The sequence below is a fragment of the Cetorhinus maximus genome, chromosome 3 (assembly GCF_964194155.1).
Source record: "Cetorhinus maximus chromosome 3, sCetMax3.hap1.1, whole genome shotgun sequence".
NCBI lineage: Eukaryota > Metazoa > Chordata > Chondrichthyes > Lamniformes > Cetorhinidae > Cetorhinus > Cetorhinus maximus.
In genome coordinates, this window is record NC_135881.1 from 78,327,803 (window position 1) to 78,348,745 (window position 20,943).

Consider the following 20,943-nt stretch of genomic DNA (forward strand, 5'->3'; position numbering starts at 1 on the left):
CGCTCGCCGACGGAAAAATCCTGGCCCTGATGCCAGTAAGGAGGATGTTGCAGGGTTGATTGGGTTGTGTGTGCCTTTGTCTTGACCAGTGCCTAGGTCAGAAGGGCCATGAAGGCTCGAAACGTTAACTGATTTCTTCTCCGCCGATGCTGCCAGACCTGCTGAGTTTTCCAGGTAATTCTGTTTTTGTTTTGGATTTCCAGCATCCGCAGTAGCTTTTAGCTTTTTGTTTTTACCTAGGTTGATCCATCTGTTTTATCATTAATATTGTTTCTTGTATTGGTTTAGTGCAACTGAATATCTTGCTTGGCCATTGCAGAGTGCAGATAAGAGTTAACAACATTGCTGTAGGTCTGGTGTCACATATAGACCTATTTTTGACTCCAATCTGGGTAAGGGTGGAAGATTCCTTTCCTAAAGGACATGAGTGAACCAGATGGGCTTTTATGACAATCTGATGGTTCCATGGTCACCACTATTGATACTAATATTTTGTTTCAGGGTTTATTTAGATAACTGAATTTAAATTCCCAAGTTACTGTTGTGGGATTTGAACTCATTAACAGTCCAATTGTCTGCAATTTTTTGTGGCCCATCCAACCTTACAGTTGGTGAACACGCAAATTGGCCAGGTGGCCTTTACATTTTTCATGAAACCTCATCCAAAGGTGGGGTGAAATCTCTGTTAGGAAATAAAATAAAAAGAAATATCTGGGGACAGCAGTTTTGTGAGGTATGCTTTCAGGTGCTTGATTGTGATGCATGGACATTTTTTTGCAGCTTTTCAGTGCTTTATTTCATTATTTGCAGGTCTGCAGCTCCCTGAGGCAGCTGTCTGCCTTCAGGGAGCTCTCTCACAGCACTCACCCACGCCCGTGGTGACGTCGTTGCCTGCCCTCTTCCCGCCCCGGCAGTGCTGAGCTTTTTGGTGCACATTTCATGCTGGCAGGCCGTTAATTGGCCAGCCAGCGTGAAATCGAGGTCAGGGGCCAATCACAGTTGGGAGTCGGTTTCCCAGCTGCCCCTGGGCCTGCCAATCATGCATGCCCGACAACCGAAAAATTCAGGTCCATGTCTTCGGCCCTTTAGATCAGACCTCTGCCATACCCCTTGACTCCTCCTTCATGACAGTACGATAGTCCGCAGGTCTTCATCAGTGAATCTAGCTTTTCATTTTCTCTGTGTTTTCTCCATTTCTGCAGAAAATAACATGCCTCAGAGCTGCACTTCATACTATTTATGGTGATAAAATACTCAGCTAATTAATTACTTCCTCAACAACATTAGGAGAATTAGTTTGAGCATCATATTATATCCAAAGTCTGAAACAAACAGATTGAGAATTATTGTGCTTTATTGGCAGGGCATATGAAACAAACGGGAGGAAGAAATACAACTCTTCATTAACACACTCAGTGATCGAGCAATGGAAAATGTTGGTTGCTTTACAATAACTTGAGCTTCGTGTAATGAAAGCTTTCCTAATTGTATACCATATTCTGTTGAGGACTTTACTTTTATATTCACTGTTTAGTCATTTTGTTATAGGATATCATTTGCAGCTTCTCAGTACTGTAATTTCATCCCAGTGAAAACAGTAATTGTACCAAACACAAATCAAAATAATACTGTCTCTGCTCCTGTATCCTCAATGGATTGGTGAATATATTCAGCTATAATGTTATCTGAACTCAGTGAGCTTATTATCTTTAATAAGTCCCAAATAGCAACTATTCTCTATGATATTTACATAAATCCTTTAAAGGTTATTTTATTGCTATACAGTTCAAAATGAGGTATTGTTGAGTTTACATCTTCCTGCATTGACTCAATGGCAAAGGTTCTCCCGAACATCTGGCAAAACTTCAGCAGAAGGTCAGCAAAAACTTCATGGACGTAGGAAGAGAAGTAGGTCATTCAGCCCCAACAGCTTGTTCTACTATTCAAGTAGATCATGGCCGAATTGTACCTCAAATTTTTTTTTAACCCACCTTTGTTCCTTGTCATTTGACGTCTGAACCTAACAAAAAGTTATCAAGTATAATAACAGCAAAATACTGTGGATGCTAGAAATCTGAAATAAAAACAGAAAATGCTGGAGAAACTCAGCAGGCCTGGCAGCATCTGTGGAGAGAGAAACAGAGTTAACGTTTCGAGTCTGTATGCTATCAATGTCAAGTTTGAGATTTTCAATTGAGGCAGCGTCAATAGCTTTTTGGGGGAAGAGAGTTCCAGATTTCTACTACATTTTATGTGACTCTTGACATCACTCCAAATGGCATAAATGTCCCTTAACACCATTTATACAGACATAGTTGGAGAACCTCTTGGAAATTATTTCCCGATGTATTTGAGCCACAAAGCCTGGGAAGATCCCAGGTGTGTGGTCAGTTAGCTGATCTCAGCCAGGGAATCGCTGAAAGTGCTATACTTAGCCTCAGTATTCTCGACTAGTAAATGAAAAATCTGCTGGAATTGTGGTCCTGATTGTTATCTAGTAAATCCTAGAAAATATGGACATCATATAAATGACCTCACTCCAGTAAGTTACCATGAGGAGAAAAGGAGAAAAGGAAGAAAGTGCATTTCTCAAAGTGTTCACATCACAAGAACAAAAGGCTACCTTTAATAGAGCAAATCCTGCAGCTTAGTAGCAATAAGAACCAAAACATTCATAATAAAGTTCATGAAAATGTCAAAATTAATGAGATTTTAAAACTTGCTGATTTTTTTTACATGGAATTAGTGACAAAGTATAATATTAAATAAAAAATGACCAGTAACACTAATTTCCAAGTCAATTGCCCTCATTTTCTCTCATAATATAATTATATCTGAGCTGCTTATGAATTCTGGAAATTTCACACATAATAATGAACTGCCTATTATACCACTGCCAGGGCAACATTCTCTACTTATTCCAGATTTGTACAAGATACTGTTTTCCATCATACACGGTTTCAGATTCAGAATTGATCTAATTACAAACACAGGCTTGCTTTATTTAAGTTCATGATACATGTTGCAATGCTTTGACTGACAGCTCTGCCATTATCCCAAACACACCTTTTTGGCCTGTGCTTCCTGCCACATTACCCATTCACCTACTTACCTGAGGCTGCTGTCAGAGTCTGAACCAGCTGACTTAATGCTTGACCCAATTGACAAGCTGCCTCAGGTTTACTGTGTGGTGCCTGCAACTTGCCAGTTCCATGGTAATGTGATCTGAAGACCAAATTCAGGCAATTCCCAGGCTGACCTTTTCAGGCGCACATTGCAGTTGTGCTGCTTGTTTCTTGCCTGTAGTTAGGCCCTAATTATTTTCTCCCACAAAGGGATGAAATCAGTCTGCACCAGTAATGTGTTATGGGCTCATTGACTGGTGGTGTAAATTGGATTGCTGATTCATTTTGAACTCATTTTGCGCTGCTCTCATTCACCGATTTCACCTCCAAAGAGTATAATTGAACACCTTACATCAGAACTTGGAACTAAAAGAAAGTCTCCAAATTAATGTAGAAATTTATTAATATAAAAACTGGTGCAAGATGTTGTGTAATTAGTAAATAACAAGAAAGAGACAATGGAAACTATCAAACATGTTAGCAATGACCCAATTAAGAATTGGAGCTTTGAAATTCTGCAACAAAGAGAAACTGCATTGAAATAAGTGCACACCTATACAAATCATTCAAATACTTTGCATTCATGATTTTCTTTTATTTTTTGCAAATGTTGTTCTTCTAGGCTGCACCCCTGGCTCTACCCTCCCTCTGGTTTTGAACCTGGCAAAAGATGGCAGCTGTGCTGGCTTTGGTGATCGCAAAACTGAGCGCATCATTAACAGATTGCTAAAATCGGAAAGTTTGTACAAGTGAGAATTTGCTGCAGAAGGGGAAGGAGATGTTGCTTTTTATTCTTTGTTTTTACGTCCAGGATAGATTGGAGAGGTTGGGACTGTTCTCCTTGGTGAGAAGAAGCCTAAGAGGAGATTTGATAGGGATGTTCAAAATCATGAGGGGGCTGGACAGAGTAGATAGGAAGAAACTGTTCCCACTCATAAAAGGATCAAGAACAAGAAAGCATGGATTTAAAGTGACTTGCAAAAGAAGCTTTTTCACACAACGAGTGGTTCAGGTTGGAATGCACTGCCTGGAAGCATGGTGGAGGCAGGTTCAATCAAGGCATTAGATGATTATTTGAATAGAAACCATGTGCAGGAATACGGGGAAAAGGCAGGGCAATGGCACCAGGGTCATAATGCTCATTTGGAGAACTGGTGCAGACACAATGGGCCGAATGGCCCCCTTCTTGCCACTGAGCAGCTGCAGAGCTTTCTGAAGGAGGTGGGTGAACAGCCAGAGGTTGTTTTTTTTTATTATTCATTCATGGGATGTGGGCATCTCTGGCTAGACCAACATTTATTGCCCATACCTTAATTGCCCTTGAGAACTGAGTGGCTTGCTGGGCCATTTAAGAGTCAACCACATTGCTGTGGGCCTGGAGTCACATATAGACCAAACCAAGTAAGGATGGCAGGTTTCCTTCCCTAAAGGGCAATAGTGAATCAGTTTTTACAACAATCAGCAATGGTTTCATGGTCATCATCAGACTTTTAAGTCCAGATTTTTTTATTGAAATCAAACTTCACTATCTGCCATGGCGGGATTCAAACCTGGGTTGCCTGGAATACTAGTGAAAATACAGTGAAAATACCACTATGCCATCACCTCCCCATATTGGCACCCAAGGCATAGATAGAAAGGGGGAATGAGGCCCTGCAGGCAAATTGCTGTTAAAATTCTGTGATTCTGTGATACTGTTCCATGTGAAAACTCCAGGACAGAAGAAGTGTTCCTGGCAACCAAATGTGCAAGAACTATCATCAGCTGCAGGAGCACAAGCTTTGGGTTATGGAGCTTGAGTGGTACCCAACATCACTTTGGTGCATCCACAAGGCTTAGAGCCAGGTAGATTACATGTTTCTGGAGGTGGTCATCCTGTAGCTTAAAGGTGTGCAGGAAAAGTGAATGAGTAACTGTGAGACAGTCAAGGAGGATCAGGTAGATAGTTCAGGAGTTCACTGCCTGAATTTCACTCTCTAACTGGTATTCAGTTATGAATAATGGTGAGGGTGATGGTTCCTCTGGGGAACTGCTAAGTCCATGGCACCACAGCTGGCTCAGCTGCACAAGAGGGAGGAGAAAAATGGGGAAAGCAACACTAGGGGCTTCAGTAGTTAGAGGAACAGACAGGTATTTCTTCAGCTACAGACATGATTCCAGGTAAGGTGACTTCCTGATGCCAAGGTCCAGGATGTCACTGAGCAGCTTCAGAGCTTTCTGAAGGAGATGGGTGTACAGCCAGAGATTGTTTTTTTTAATTCATTCATGGGATATGAGCATCTCTGGCTAGGCCAGCATTTATTGCCCATCCTTAATTGCCCTTGAGAACTGAGTGGCTTGCTGGGCCATTTAAGAGTCAACCACATTGCTGTGGGCCTGGAGTCACATACAGGCCAGACCAGGTAAGGATGACAGATTTCCTCCCCTAAAGGACAATAGTGAATCAGTTTTTACAACAATGGTTTCATGGTCATCATCAGACTTTTTAGTCCAGATTTGTTTTATTGAATTCAAACTTCACTGTCTGTCATGGCGGGATTCGAACCTGGGTCCTCTGGAATAGTAGTCCAGTGAAAATACCACTATGCCATCACCTTCCCATATTGGCACCCAAAACATAGATAGAAAGGGGGAATGAGGTCCTGCAGGCAAATTTTAGGGAATCAAGAAAGAGATTAATTAGCAGAATCTCAAAGGTGGAATTCTCCAGATTGCTCCTCAGTATGGAAAAAGGAAGATGGAGCAGTTGAGTGCATGGCTGAAGGTACTAAATACTACTTTAATCTGTCTTTACCATGGAAGAAGATGCTTCCAAATTCATGGCGAGGAGCAGCGAGCTGAGATACTGGATGGGTTAAAAATTGAACATAGGGACATGGGATCAGGAGTAGGCCAGTTGACCCTTCAAGCCTGATCCACCTTTTGATAAGATCATGGCTGATCTGATTGTGGTCTCAACTACACCTTCCTGTCTTCCCCACCATAACCCTTGCCTCCCTTACCTATCAAAAATCGATCTAACTCAGCCTTGAATAAGTTCAGTGACACCGCTTTCACTGCTTTTGAGGAAGAGAATTCCACATACTAATGACCCTCTGAGAGAAAAAATTCTCCCCATCTCCATCTTAAAAGAGAGACCTCTTATTCTTAAACTTTGCCCCCTGGTTCCAGTCTCTCCCACAAGTGGAAACATCCTCTCGGTATCTACCCTATCAAGTCCCCGCAGGATCTTATATGTTTCAATAAGATCACCCCTTATTCTTCTAAACTCCAATGGGTATATGCCCAACCTGTTCAACCTTTCTTCATAAGGTAAACCCTTCATCCCAGGAATGAATCGAGTGAACCTCCCCTGAACTGAATCTAATGCAATTATATCCTTTTTCAAATAAGAAGACCAAAATTGTACACAGCATTCCAGATGTGGGGCAGAATTTAGCCCTTGGCTGGCGGGCGGGCCCCACCGGCTCGGCGGCGGGCAGGCAGCCGAACCCCACCGCCGAAACGGGGCCCACTGCCATTTTGAGTGGGCGGGCAAATTAAGGCCTGCCCAGCGGCCTGCCCAACAGGAAATGCATAGCATTTCCTGTGCAGGGTGGGGTGGGGAGGGAATCCCCATCTGTCAAAGTGCACACTGCTCCCTGAGGCAAAGTCCTGTCTCAGGGAGATTCATGAGAGGCAAGTAAACTCTAAAAATAGATAAATATTAAAATTATTAACATGTCCCCCTCATGTGACAATGTCACATGAGATGGGACATGTTAATAATAAACACATAAAATTTATTAATTTTTTAAAAAACGGGCGTGAAACTTCATCCCACGAGTGGATGAAGCTTCATTAATAATCTGCAGCCCGCTGGGGCTCCTGGCCTGCCCGCCAGCCTTAAGGTTGGCTGGGCAGGGTGTTTAATAATGTTAATTAGCCTGTCAATGGCCTTAATTGGTCATTGACAGGTCGGCGGGTGGACAGCTGATTTCGCTGTCCGCCCGCCTTCATGAATATTTAAGAGGTGTCAGCTGTGGCTCAGTTCATAGCACCCTCGCCTTTGAATCAGAGGGTTGTGGGTTCATGTCCCACTCCCGGAAACCAAGAACTGTGATTGTACTCGAAAGAGTTGCAATCTGTGACTGTTGATAACTCAAAAGAGTTTCATGAATATTTAAAGGGACCGGGATGATGTCGGGTGTTCCTCCCAACATCATCTCGCGTCATTTTCCCCTTGGCGAGCGGACCCCACCCCCAAATCACCGAGGGGAAACTCCTGGCCGTGGTCTTACCAAGGTCCTGTACACTGCAGTAAAACTTCCCTACTTTTATATTCCATTCTTCTTGCAATAAATGGCAACATTCTGTTTGTGTTCTTGATCACTTGCTGTACCTGCGTGCTAACTTTTTGTGATTCACGTATCTGGACATGCAGATCCCTCTGTACCATTGAGTTCTTCAATATTTCTCTATTTAAACAGTATACCACTATTCTATTCTTCCTGCCAAAGTGGAGAAGTTCACATTTTACCACATTATATTCCATCTGCCAAATTTCTGCCTGCTCACTTAACCTGGCTGTATCCCTTTGCAGACTCTATACCTCCACTTGACAACTTACTTTCCTAACTTTCTTAATATCATCAACAAATTTAACTGCCACACACTCATTCCCTTCATCCAAGCAATTGATATAGATTGTAAATAGTTGAGGCACCAGCACTGATCCCTGTAGCACTCCATTTAGTTATAGCTTGCCGACCTGAAAATAACCCATTTATCCCTATTCTCTGCTTCCTGTTAGCTAACCAATCCTTTATCCAATATGTTAACCCCTACATCAAGTGCACTTATCTGTTTAGTAACTTTTCTTGTGACACCTTATCAAATGCTTTTTGGAAATCCAAGTACACCACATCTACAGGCTTCCCTTCATCTGCCTTGTTAGTTCCTCAAGAAACGCTAATAAATTAATTAAACATGATTTCCCTTTCACAAAGTCATGTTGACAATACCTAATCACATTATTATTTTCTAGATATCCTGCTATAACCTCCTTAATAATGAATTCTAGCAATTTTACTACGACAGATTTTAGGCTAACTAGCCTATAGTTTCCTGCATTCTCTCTCCCTCCTTTCTTGAATAAAGATGATACATTTGCAATTTTCCAATTCGCTGGGAGCCTTCCCGATCTAAGGAATTTTGGAAGGTTATAACCAATGTCTCTCCTATCTCTGCATTTGCTTATTTTAAGACCTAGGATGACGGCTATCTGGTAATGGAAAAACTATTAGACCTAAAGGCTGACTTTTCCCTGGTGACGGTGATTGTTTTAAGTTCCTCCCTCCCTTTCACCTCTTGATTTTCAAGTATCTTTGTGGAGTTTTCTAAGTCTTCTGCAATGAAAATGGAGACAAAATACCTGTTCAACGCCTCTGGCACTTCCTTGTTTTTCATTATCAATTCCGCAGACTCTCTTTCCAGAGGACCAACACTAGTTTTAGTTACTCTTTTCCTGTTTAAATACTTTCAGAAACTCACACTGTTTTTATATTACTAGCTTTCTCTCATACTCTACTTTCTCCCTCTTGTTTTTTTAAACCATTCAATGCGGTTTCTTAAAATCTGTCCAATTTAATGACCTGCCACTAGTCTTTACAGATTTGTACAGTGTTTCTTCCAATTTGATGCACTCCTTGGCTTCCTTATTTAGTCACTGATTATGCATCCTTCTCAAAGAGTCTTCCTTTCATCCTGGGATAAATCTTTGTTGAGAGTTATTAAATAGCTCCTTAAAAGTCTGCTACTGTATCCCAAAAGAGAGTGTACTAGAAAGGCTGGCTGTACTTAAAGTTGGTAAGTCACCAGGACCAGTGGGATGCGTTTGAGGATGCTGAGGGAAATAAGGGTGGAAATTGCAGAGGTACAGGCCATAATCTTCCAGTCCTCCTTTGGACCAGAGGTTGTGCCAGAGGACAGGAGAATTGCAAATGTCATGCTCTTGTTCAAAAAAAGGTGTAAGGATAAAACCAACAACTAGAGGCCAGTTCTTTAAACCTTGGTGGTGGGAATGCTTTTAAAAACAATAATATGGGATAAAATTAACAGTCACTTAGACAAGTGTGGATTAATCAAAGGCACATCATGTCTAACTAACAGGATTGATTTTTTGATGAGTTAACAGAGAGGTTAATGAGGATAATGGAGTTGATATGGTGTATATGGACTTCCAAAAGGTGTTTGATAAAGTGGCACATAATAGACTTGTCAACAAACTAGATGCTTCTGGATTAAAAGGGAAAGTAGCAGCATGGATACAAAGTTGGATGAGTGATAGGAAACAGAATAGTGGTGAATGAAATAAAAACTGGAAATACTCAGCAGGTCTGGCAACTGTGGAGAGAAAAATGTTTCAGGCTGCCAGACCTGTTGAGTATTTCCATCAGTTTCTGTTTCTCTTTCAGATTTCCAAATCTGCAGTATTTTGCTTTTGTTGGAGTGCTGAAAGATTGAAGGTATACAGTGGTATACCCCAGAGGTTGGCACTAGGACCACTGCTTTCTTAAACTTCAACTTGGATGTACTGTTCAAACCTCTCAGATAACACAAATCTTGGAAATACAGTATAGTGAACTGTGAGAATAGTGATAGATTTCAAGAGGACATAAGCAGATGGAGTGGGCAGACACGTGGGAGATGGCGAGAAGCATGAAATGATACATTTTGGTAGGAAATATGAGGAGAAGCAACATAAAATAAAGAATAGAATTCAAAAGACTTGGGAGTGTATGTGCACAAATTGTTGAAGATGGCAAGGCAGGCTGAGAAAAATGGTCAAAAAGGGATAAGTAGAAAGGTGAGAAAGTTATGACAAACCTGTATAAAACATGGGTTTGGCTTCAACTGGAGTATTATGTCCAGTCCTGGGCACCACAATTTAGGAAGGATGCGAAGGATTTAGAGAAGATTTTCGAGAATGGTATACGGTTGAGGGACTTGAGTGAGATTGGAGAAACTGGGGTTTCCTGAGAAAAGAGAACATCTAGAGAATATTTGATAGAGATGTTCAAATACATGGAAGTAGATAGAGAGAAACTGTCCCCATTGGAGGAAGGGCCTACAACCAAAGGACATAGATTTAAAGTAATTGGCAAAAGAATCCAAGGTGATATTAGGAAATACTTCTTACACAGCAGGTGATCAGGATCTGGAATACAATGCCTGAAAATGTGGTGGAGGAAGATTCAACCATGGCTTTCAAAAAGGAGTTGGATAAGAACATGACGGGGGAAAAGTGCAGGGCGACAGGGGAAGTTGGGGAACGGGAGTAGCTAAATTGCTTTTTGCAGACAGCCAGCATGGGATCGATGATATACGTGACTCAGCATAGTTGACAACTGCCGTTTGATGTAATCACTTTCCCAAGGCAACTTGTTATGGGAATAAATGCCAGCAGCACTAACATTCTGAGAATTTATTCAATGTTCTGAAAAGCTGGGTTAGTAGATGGAATGAAAGGAGATACTTGTGGAGTATAAATGCCAGCACAGACTAGTTGGGCCGAAGGCCAATTTCTATTTTGTATATTCTATATTTTTTTAAAAATCCATGTTGCAGTTGCAGTTTGTGTTGATTGGTGGGCTTAGGGTTCCAACTTATTGGTGATAGTCACAGGTAGACATTTGTTGTGTAGCTGCTGTTTTACTGGTGTATGACTGAAGGGCACATGACTGCTAGAGGTAAAGTTTTTGACTAAGCTGGATGGAGAGGGAGTGATCCCAAAAAAATGCACCTAATGGATATTATTTCAGGAGGCTGGAAAAAACAGACATTGATATTAACAATGCCCCAGTTGCCCTGGACAGTCATTTGTAATTCAAGTTTCTATTTTTACTCTCTATATTTCTCTCAATCAGGGACCAGGGCTGACAGGTTCATAATGAGTTCTTGTTATATCAATATTATGCTTTGTGACCTTTTCATGAGAGAATCTCACCTGTTTATTTGTCATAAATAATGTAATAATTTAAAGGAGCACAATGCTCTGCTGCGTTTTCTTAAAGTGTTACTTATTATCATATAAATGGGATCCATTTTCTTTTTCATTTGTTTTAATTTTTAATAAAAGGAATACTTGGTTCAATTCATCATATAAAGAAATCTAGAAGCCAATACAATAGGGACTGACTGCTACAGAGATTTTGAACATGGTCCTTTACTTTGATTTAATTCCAATGCACATTGATGGATTGAGAATTCCTTCTCACTGAAGATTATCGACAGTTTATGAGGAAAATTAAGTTAGGGTGATCTCAACCCAATGCCAAGTGTGGGTGTAAGTATTCAGTCTATTTCAGATCTTTTCAACAATGTCAAAAGGATGTGAGAAATGACCAGGAGCACATGGCTGAGATTGAAATCAAGGCATTTTATTAGGACAGTATATTAAGGACTGCAGTCTGGATCAGTGTTATTACATACTGAAATAAAAGCAAAAAACTGTGGATGCTGGAAATCAAAACAAAAACAAAAATACCTGGAAAAACTCAGCAGGTCTGGCAGCATCTGCGGAGAGGAGCACAGTTAACGTTTCGAGTCCGAATGACCCTTCAACAGAACTAAGTAAAAATAGAAGAGAGGTGAAATATAAGCTGGTTTAAGGAGGGGTGGGACAAGTAGAGCTGGATAGAGGGCCAGTGATAGGTGGAGATAACCAAAAGATGTCACAGACAAAAGGACAAAGAGGTGTTGAAGGTGGTGATATTATCTAAGGAATGTGCTAATTAAGGGTAGAAAGCAGATCAAGCAAGGTACAGATAGCCCTAGTGGGGGTGGGGTGGGATGAAGGAATCAAAAGAGGCTAAAAGGTGGAGATAAAACAATGGATGGAAGTACATTTAAAAATAAGGGAAGTAGGTGGGAAAATAAAAATCTATATAAATTATTGCAAAAAAAAAGGGGGGGGGAATGGAGGAGAGAGTTCATGATCTAAAATTGTTGAACTCAATATTCAGTCCAGAAGGCTGTAAAGTGCCTAGTCGGAAGATGAGGTGCTGTTCTTCCAGTTTGCGTTAAGCTTCACTGGAACAATGCAGCAATCCAAGGACAGACATGTGGGCAAGAGAGCAGGGTGGAGTGTTGAAATGGCAAGCAACAGGGAGGCCTGGGTCATGCTTGCGGACAGACCGAAGGTGTTCCGCAAAGCGGTCACCCAGTCTGCGTTTGGTCTCTCCAATGTAGAGGAAACCGCATTGGGAACAACAAATGCAGTAGACTAAATTGAGGGAAGTGCAAGTGAAATGCTGCTTCACTTGAAAGGAGTGTTTGGGCCCTTGGACGGTGAGGAGAGGGGAAGTAAAGGGGCAGGTGTTGCATCTTCTGCGGTTGCATGGGAAGGTACCGTGACCGCTTTGCAGAACACCTTCCGTCTGTCTGCAAGCATTACCCAGACCTCCCTGTCGCTTGCCATTTCAACACTCCACCCTGCTCTAATGACCACATGTCCATCCTTGGCTTGCTGCATTGTTCCAGTGAAGCTCAACGCAAACTGGAAGAACAGCACCTCATCTTCCGACTAGGCACTTTACAGCCTCCCGGACTGAATATTGAGTTCAACAATTTTAGATCATGAACTCCCTCCTCCATCCCCACCCCCTTTCCGATTCCCCACCCGCCCCTTTTTTTTCCAATAATTTATATAGATTTTTCTTTTCCCACCTACTTCCATTATTTTTAAATGTATTTCCATCCATTGTTTTATCTCTACCTTTTAGCCTTTTTTGATTCCTTCACCCCACCCCACCCCCACTAGGGCTATCTGTACCTTGCTCGTCCTGCTTTCTACCCTTAATTAGCACATTCCTTAGATAATATCACCACCTTCAACACCTCTTTGTCCTTTTGTTTGTGACATCTTTTGGTTATCTCCACCTATCACTGGCCCTCTATCCAGCTCTACTTGTCGCCCCCCCGCGCCCCCCCCCCCCCCCCCCCCCCTTAAAACAGCTTATATTTCACCTCTCTTCAATTTTTACTTAGTTCTGTTGAAAGGTCATGCGGACTCGAAACATTAACTGCGCTCCTCTCCGCAGATGCTGCCAGGCCTGCTGAGTTTTTCCAGGTATTTTTGTTTTTGTTATTACATACTGAATCTTTGCATGCATGATGCTGACATTGGTGGGTAAAATCTATCTCAGTGGACACCTCAATAATTGTATCGTGTCAGGTTATTAAAGAAAGACTTGCACTTAAATATCACCTTTTACAACTACAAAGCAGCTTACATCCAATGAGGTACTTTTTGAAGCGTAGTCGCTATTGTAATGTATGAAATGCGGTAACCAACTTGCACAAAGCAAGTTCCCAAAAACAGCAATGTAATGATGACCAGATAATCTGTTTTTGTGATGTTGATTGAGGGATAAGGACAGTGGGATAAGCCCTCTGTTATTCTTTGAAATATTGCCATGGGATCCTTTACACCCACCTGAGAGAGCAGACAGGGCTTCAGTTTAGGATCTCACCTGAAGGATGACAACAGTGACCATGCAGCACTCCCTCAGTGCTGCACTGCAACGTTAGCCCTAATTTGAATGTTCAAGTCCTGGAGTGGAACTTGAACCCACAACATCTAACCCAGAGACAAAAGTGCCACCAACTGAGCCACGGCTAACACATTGAAAAGAATCCTAACTGCTGAGGGGAGGTGAGCTTGGATACAATCAGATTGTTAAAGCCCTGAACAGTGGCCTTGGGTCAGAAACTTGACATCATCCTGCCTATTTCCAGCTTTTACCTGGGTGGGTTTACCGACAAACATCAAACCCCTGTGGAATTGTCAGATATGTAATTAAAATGTTCAAAAAGGCAATTAACTGTGAATTTAACAGCCAGTGCAGGGGTTTCTTAAGCTACATCAACAAAAACCATTTGTATTTACATAATGAAACATCCCAAGATGCTTTGCAGGAGCATTATAAAACAAAGTGTGACACCAATCCACTGTAGTGACTTTGCCAGGATCGACTGGATGAGAGCAGGGTGGTGAGTACTTCATTGATGAAACTGACAGGCTGGGAAGCCTTCAAAGAGTGAAACTGACCAGCTGCAGCCATGCCCAGGTGAAATGCTGCTGCTCACAGCACTTCTGAGATTGTGCTCTTTCTGCTTGACAGTTGATTTTTAACTTCTTGGAAGTTAATTCACCTGTCTTGGACTTTACTGACCATGAGCTGCACTTCCCTGTTGTCAGTCTTCACTGCGGCGTGGGAACAGTTCATACAGTTCACCTTATATGTCTGGTGAGGAACAAGAGGAGCAGCACCAGCAGCATCAACAGCAGCAGGAGCAACACCAGCAGCAGTTCCAACTGCTTTCTCCTCAGCCACATACCACTCCACAGGAAAGAAGTGTTGGACACAAAGATCCAGCTGGAAAGAGGCGCGACCCCCAACATAGAGTGTACAGGCAGAGGATTGGCTCTCTCGACGTGTCAGGAGGCTCAAGTTTTAACTGCAGGTCATTGCTGACATCTGCAGCCCGTTGGAACAAGACCACCTTCCTAGCAGGCCAGGTGGGCATGCATTGCTAGTGACCATCAATGTGGCAATCATTAGAGGAGCACCCCCAAACCACACCATAGTTCCCTGCCTCTCCCTGCAGTTCTGTGCTCGCTTCCAAGGCAAGGAGATAAAGCCGAGTTGTTAATGTGACAAATGGATTGTGTGGAGAGGAGGGAAGGACTGCATTTGTGGAGGGTGACTGTGGAGCATGGATGTGAGTGGGCACAAAAATGAGGGTAAGTGTGAGTATTGACTTTTCAAGTGGGGATGTAAGGCGATGCCCAGAGAGAGAGGGATAAGTGGAGCTGCAAGCTGTTGTCCTGAGGAGTGCTGTTTAGGAGAATGCTGGGAAGGTCGGGGTTTGGCACCTGAAGGTGTTCTGCCATTCATCTTTCCTGCTCTCCTTGATCGTCTTGGGACACTCCAGGTTCAAGGGACCACACACCTGCTGCTCACTTCCTCAGCCACTTCCATCCATGCCTGTTTAGTTGGAGAGGCAAACCTCTTCCTCCCATCTTTGGCAAACACTATCTCATTTCAGTCCCTTAGACCACACAGAAGAATCTCCAAGTAAGAGTCTGAGACCTGGGGAGCAGCCTTCCCAGGTCTTCTTTCCATTCCTGTGCTTTCTGAAGCCTCAGGGATCAATGCATGGTGCAGTTATTCTGATCCCTGCCGGGTTGTCTTTAACTAGAAATCCTTTTTTATGACACATTCAGTGCAACATGCTACCTGACCTCTATAATTGGTCAAGAAAGCCAGAAAAAAAACAAATAAAGGGATGCTAATGCTGGGTCAAAAATCTGGAACACCCTTCCTAACAACCTTCCTGTGGGTGTTCCTACACCAGATGGATTGCAGCGGATCAAAAAGGCGACTCAACACCATCTTCTAAAGGGCAATTAGGGATGGGCAAGAAGTGCTGGTCTAGCCAGTGGCGCTTAAATTGTAGAAGTGAATTAAAAAACAGCTATGCTAATGCTAATGCAATGGTCGAGTTAAATAACCATGGCAAAGCCTTCTTTAAATACAAAAGGGTTCCCGACACACTACTTGCCTCTACCACTGTTGTCCAATACACTCGCCACTTGTCACATGTGGCAAATCAGTCACAGGCGTGGCAAAATAAAAGCAAAATACTGCGGATGTTGGAAATCTGAAACACAAACAGAAAATGCTGGAAAAACTCACCAGGTCTAACAGCATCTGTGAAGAGAAAAACAGAGTTAACGTTTCGACCCTGTATGATTCTTCTTCAGAGCATTTCTTCTTCACAGGCTTGTGGCAAATTGATGCTGTTCATTTTTAGAGCCCCACATTACTAAGTTGTGTTGCAGTGGAGGATATGAGTATGGGTGTCAGCTTGCTAGACTGCTTCTTGTTGTCCATCCCTAATTGACCCGTGATCAGCTTGTACTTCCAGCAAGTCACAGGGCAAATATTCTTTTCAGCTGAATATAGGAAATGACCTAATAGCACATGCCATGCGATGCCCCACTCTAGCAGGATTCACACCATTATTGTTTGTAATAGTCGTTTTTTTTTTACATAGGATTTTAAAGTGATTTCTGGCTTTTCAAAAAATGATCCAGACTCGGCCATCCCAAAAATTACTCCAACCATCATTCGTTCAACTTTCTCACTATATAAAGGGAGCACTCTCTCCCATAGTTCAGAAACGCCTCCTTCTTCCCAACCCTCTGTCTTCGTGCTGGCACTCTTTTCCGTCTTCCTCTTTGGCATTCCTCTCTTCACTGTTTCAAGCTGGCACACCCATTCTCTCCCCACTTTAAGATTCCAGTCTTCTCCTCTGGCAGTTTTCACTGTCCTCCCTCAGTTAATACATGCACAATCCTTCTCTCTTCCCTACAGTTAATGCTAGAATCCTACCTCCCCCTCTTCTCAGTAAATAATTGAACGCTCCCATCACCCACAATGTTAATGCTAGTCCCCTCCTTTCCTTCACCCCCCCTCTCCATACCCCCTTCCCCAGTTACTCTTCTTTCTTAGTAAATGCTGGTATTTTCCTCCCTCCCTCTCCTAATGCTGCCTATCTCCCCTTCCTTCCTGAGATATTGGTAGAATTCTTCTCCACACCCCCACACTGCTTGATACTTTTCTGCCCCACACGATGCTCCAAAATCCCTCCTATTACTGCTGTAAAAAAAATTGAACACCACTGCATACTTTGAGAAGGAATTTCTGAACCTGTGAGAATTCTGACCACAATGTGCAGTGATGTTCAATTCCTGCCAACAACAACAAGAGATTGGGGGTGATGGTGGTGAAGGTGTGGGGGATGTGGGAAGGCAGCAGCAGGAAAAGGATAGAAAGTGGAAGGGGAGGCGATAGCGTGGTAGTATTGTTGCTGGACGGTAATCCAGAGATTCAGGGTAATGCTCTGGGGATCCGGGTTTGAATCCCACCACGGCAGATGGTGTAATGTGAATTCAGTTAAAAAAAAATCTGCAATGAAACGTCTAATGATGACCATGAAATCATTGTCGATTGTTGTCAAACCCATCTAGTTCACCAGAGAAGGAAATCTGTCATCCTTACCTGGTCTGGCCTCCATGTGAGTCCATGGTTGACTCTTAAATGCCCTCTGAAATGGCCTAGCAAGCCACTCAGTTGTAACAAACTGACCAAGGAGGGGACCAGCGGAAGTGACAATGGCAATCTCAGCCCTGTCGATCCTGCAAAGTCCTCCTTACTAACATCTGGGGGCTAGTGCCAAAATTGGGAGAGCTGTCTCACAGACTAGTCAAGCAACAGCCTGACATAGTCATCCTCACTGAATCATACCTTACAGATAATGTCCCAGACTCCACCATCACCATCCCTGGGTATATCCTGTCCCACTGGCAGGACAGACCCAGCAGAGGTGGCAGCATAGTGGTATACAGTCCTCAACATTGACACCGGACCCCATGAAGTCTCATGGCAACTGGTCAAACATGGGGGAGGAAACCTCCTGCTGATTACCACGTACTGCCCTCCCTCAGCTGATGAATCCGTGCTCCCCCATGTTGAACATCACTTGGAGGTACCATTGAGGGTGGCAAAGGCGCAGAATGTACTCTGGGTGGGGGACTGCAATGGTAGCACCACTACTGACCGAACTGGCCGAGTCCTAAAGGTCACAGTTGCTAGACTGGGTCTGCGGCAGGTGGTGAGGGAACCAACAAGAGGGAAAAACATACTTGACCTCATCCTCAGCAACCTGCCTGCCACAGATGCATCTGTCCCTGACAGTATTGGTAGGAGTGACCACACAGCCATTGTGGAGATGAAGTTCCACCTTCACATTGAGGATACCCTACATCATGTTGTGTGGCATTATCACCATGCTAAATGGGATAGATTTCATACAGGTCTAGCAGCTCAAGACTGGGCATCCATGAGGCACTGTGGGCCATTAGCAGCAACAGAATTGTACTCGAACACAATCTATAACCTCATGGTCTGGCATATCACCCATTCTATCATTACCATCAAGCCATGGGATCAACCATGGTTCAATAATGAGTGCAGGAGAGCATGCCAGGAGCAGCACCAGGTATACCTAAAAATGAGGTGTCAACCTGGTGATGCTGTGACACAGGACTACTTGCATGCCAAGCAGCATAAGCAGCAAATGATAGACATAGCTAAGCGATCCCACAACCAACGGATCAGATCTAAGCTCTGCAGTCCTGCCACATCCAGTTGCAAATGGTGGTAGACAATTAAACAACTCACTGGAGGAGGAAGCTCCACAATTATCCCCATCCTCAATGAAGGAGGAGCCGAAAGCACAGCAGTAAAAGATAAGGCTGAAGTATTCGCAACAATATTCAGCCATAAGTGCAGAGTGGATGATACACCTCGGCCTCCTCCGGAAGTCCCCAATATCACAGATGCCAGTCTTCAGCCAATTTGATTCACTCCACGTGATATCAAGAAACGGCTGAAGGCACTGGATACTGCAAAGGCTATGGGCCCTGACAATATTCTAGCAATAGTACTGAAGAATTGTGCTCCAGAACTTGCTGTGCCCCTAACCAAGCTGTTCCAGTACAGCTACAACACTGGCATCCACCCGGCTATGTGGAAAATTGCCCAGGTATGCCCTGTACACAAAAAGCAGGACAAATCCAATCCGGCCAATTACCGGCCCATCAGTCTACTCTCCATCATCAGTAAAGTAATGGAAGGGGTCATCAACAGTGCTATCAAGCTGCACTTGCTTAGCAATAACCTGCTCACTGATGCCCAGTTTGGGTTCCACCAAGGCCACTCAGCTCCTGACCTCACAGCCTTGGTTCAAACATGGACAAAAGAGCTAAACTCCCAAGGTGAGGTGAGAGTGACTGCCCTTGACATCAAGGCAGCATTTGATCGAGTGTGGCTTCAGGGAGCCCCAGCAAAACTGGAGTCAATGGGAATCAGGGGTCAAACTCTCCGCTGGTTGGTGTCATACCTAGCACAAAGGAAGATGGTTGTGGTTGTTGGAGGTCAGTCATCTCAGCTCCAGGATATCACTGCAGGAGTTTCCCAGGGTAGTGTCCTAGGCCCAACCATTTTCAGCTGCTTCATCATTGACCTTCCTTCCATCATAAGGCCAGAAGTGGGGATATTCGCTGATGATTGCACAATATTCAGCACTATTCACGACTCCTCAGATACTGAAGCAGTCCATGTCTAAATGCAGCAAAACCTGGACAATATCCAGGCTTGGGCTGACAAGTGGCAAGTAACATTCGTGCCATAAAAGTGTCAGGCAATGACCACCTCCAACAAGAGAGAATACAACCATCGCCTCTTGATGTTCAATGGCATTAACATCATTGAATCCCCCACTATCAACATCCTGGGGGTTACCATTGACCAGAAACTGAACTGGACTAGCCATATAAATACTGTAGCTACAAGAGCAGGTCAGAGGCTAGGAATCATGCGATGAGTACCTCACCTTCTGACTCCCCATAGCCTGTCTACCATCTACAAGGAACAAGCCAGGAGAGTGATGGAATATTCCCCACTTGCCTGGCTGAGTGCAGCTCCCACAACACTGAAGAAACTGGACACCTTCCAGGACAAAGCAGTCCGCTTGATTGGCACCACAACCACAAACATTCACTCCCTCTACCACCGCCGCACAGTGGCAGCAGTATGTACCATCTATAAGATGCACTGCAGGAATTCACCAAGGCTCCTTACACAGCATCTTCCAAACCCACGACCACTACCGCCTAGAAAGACAATGGCAGCAGATAGATGGGAACACCGCCACCTGAAGGTTCCACTCCAAATCGCTCACCATCCTGACTTGGAAACATATCGGAACTGACAGTTCCTTCACTGTCGCTGAGTCAAAAACCTGGAACTCCCTTCCTAACAGTACTGTGGGTGTACCTACACCACATGGACTGCAGCGGTTCAGGAAGGCAGCTCACCACCACCTTCTCAAAGGCAATTAGGGATGGGCAATAAATGCTGGCCCAGCCAGTGAAGCCCACAACCCGTGAATGAATTTTAAAAATTCAATAATTGGCATCCACTAATGTGGGTAGCACCCAAATACTGAGGTTACACAATGCCAGAGTTCTTACAATCTGAACACAAAACACAGTCTACCAAAGAGCTACAGTAAAATATAACAGTTGTTAATTTATACAATACAGTAAGATAAGATTCCACTAATCAGAAGAGAGGCTTAAGTCTTGTAAATTCACCTTGGTATGAAAGTAAGGGTGTGTTGGGTAAGATAAGCCCAGCCAGAGCCACTGTTGGGGCTGATAAGGACATAGCTTCAGAGCAATTGAGTTACTTTGGTTTGGAGTGTAAAGGAGGACCTGTCTGCTTCATTAGCCAGAAGTTTAGGTGGAAATAGGCTAGGCATGTTGATTATAATTGGATTTCCCTATTCCAGATTTCAAGGTGTTAAGATATTCCCTCATTATTAATTATAAATGATTAATTATCAAAAAAATTAAAGGTTCTTCATTTTGTGCTATGAAAAATCTAGAATGTTTACTGTGTGTTTCAAATGTTACACTTCTTGTGATCCCTCTTAAAGCAGGGTTGTATATGGGCAGGTCATGTTTTATTCAATGCCACTTTCAGCAGAGATGGGGATTAGTCAAATCAATCACCTTTGACTACGGGCTGTCCTTGGTCTCTTTGGTTGTGCTTTACACCATGAAGGTTTGAGGCAATTACAGCTTCTGGCTTTTTTTTTTTGCTGCTGCTTTGAATCACCTGAGATCCCTGGCAAGGATATG

The 20,943-nt window shown here is 43.3% G+C and overlaps 1 protein-coding gene across 1 annotated transcript in view; it reads left to right on the forward strand.

Moving 5' to 3' along the window:
- LOC144678739 (contactin-associated protein-like 2) overlaps nucleotides 1-20,943 on the forward strand; it is a 2,328,914-nt gene that overhangs the window by 1,558,543 nt on the left and 749,428 nt on the right. The window lies entirely within an intron of this gene.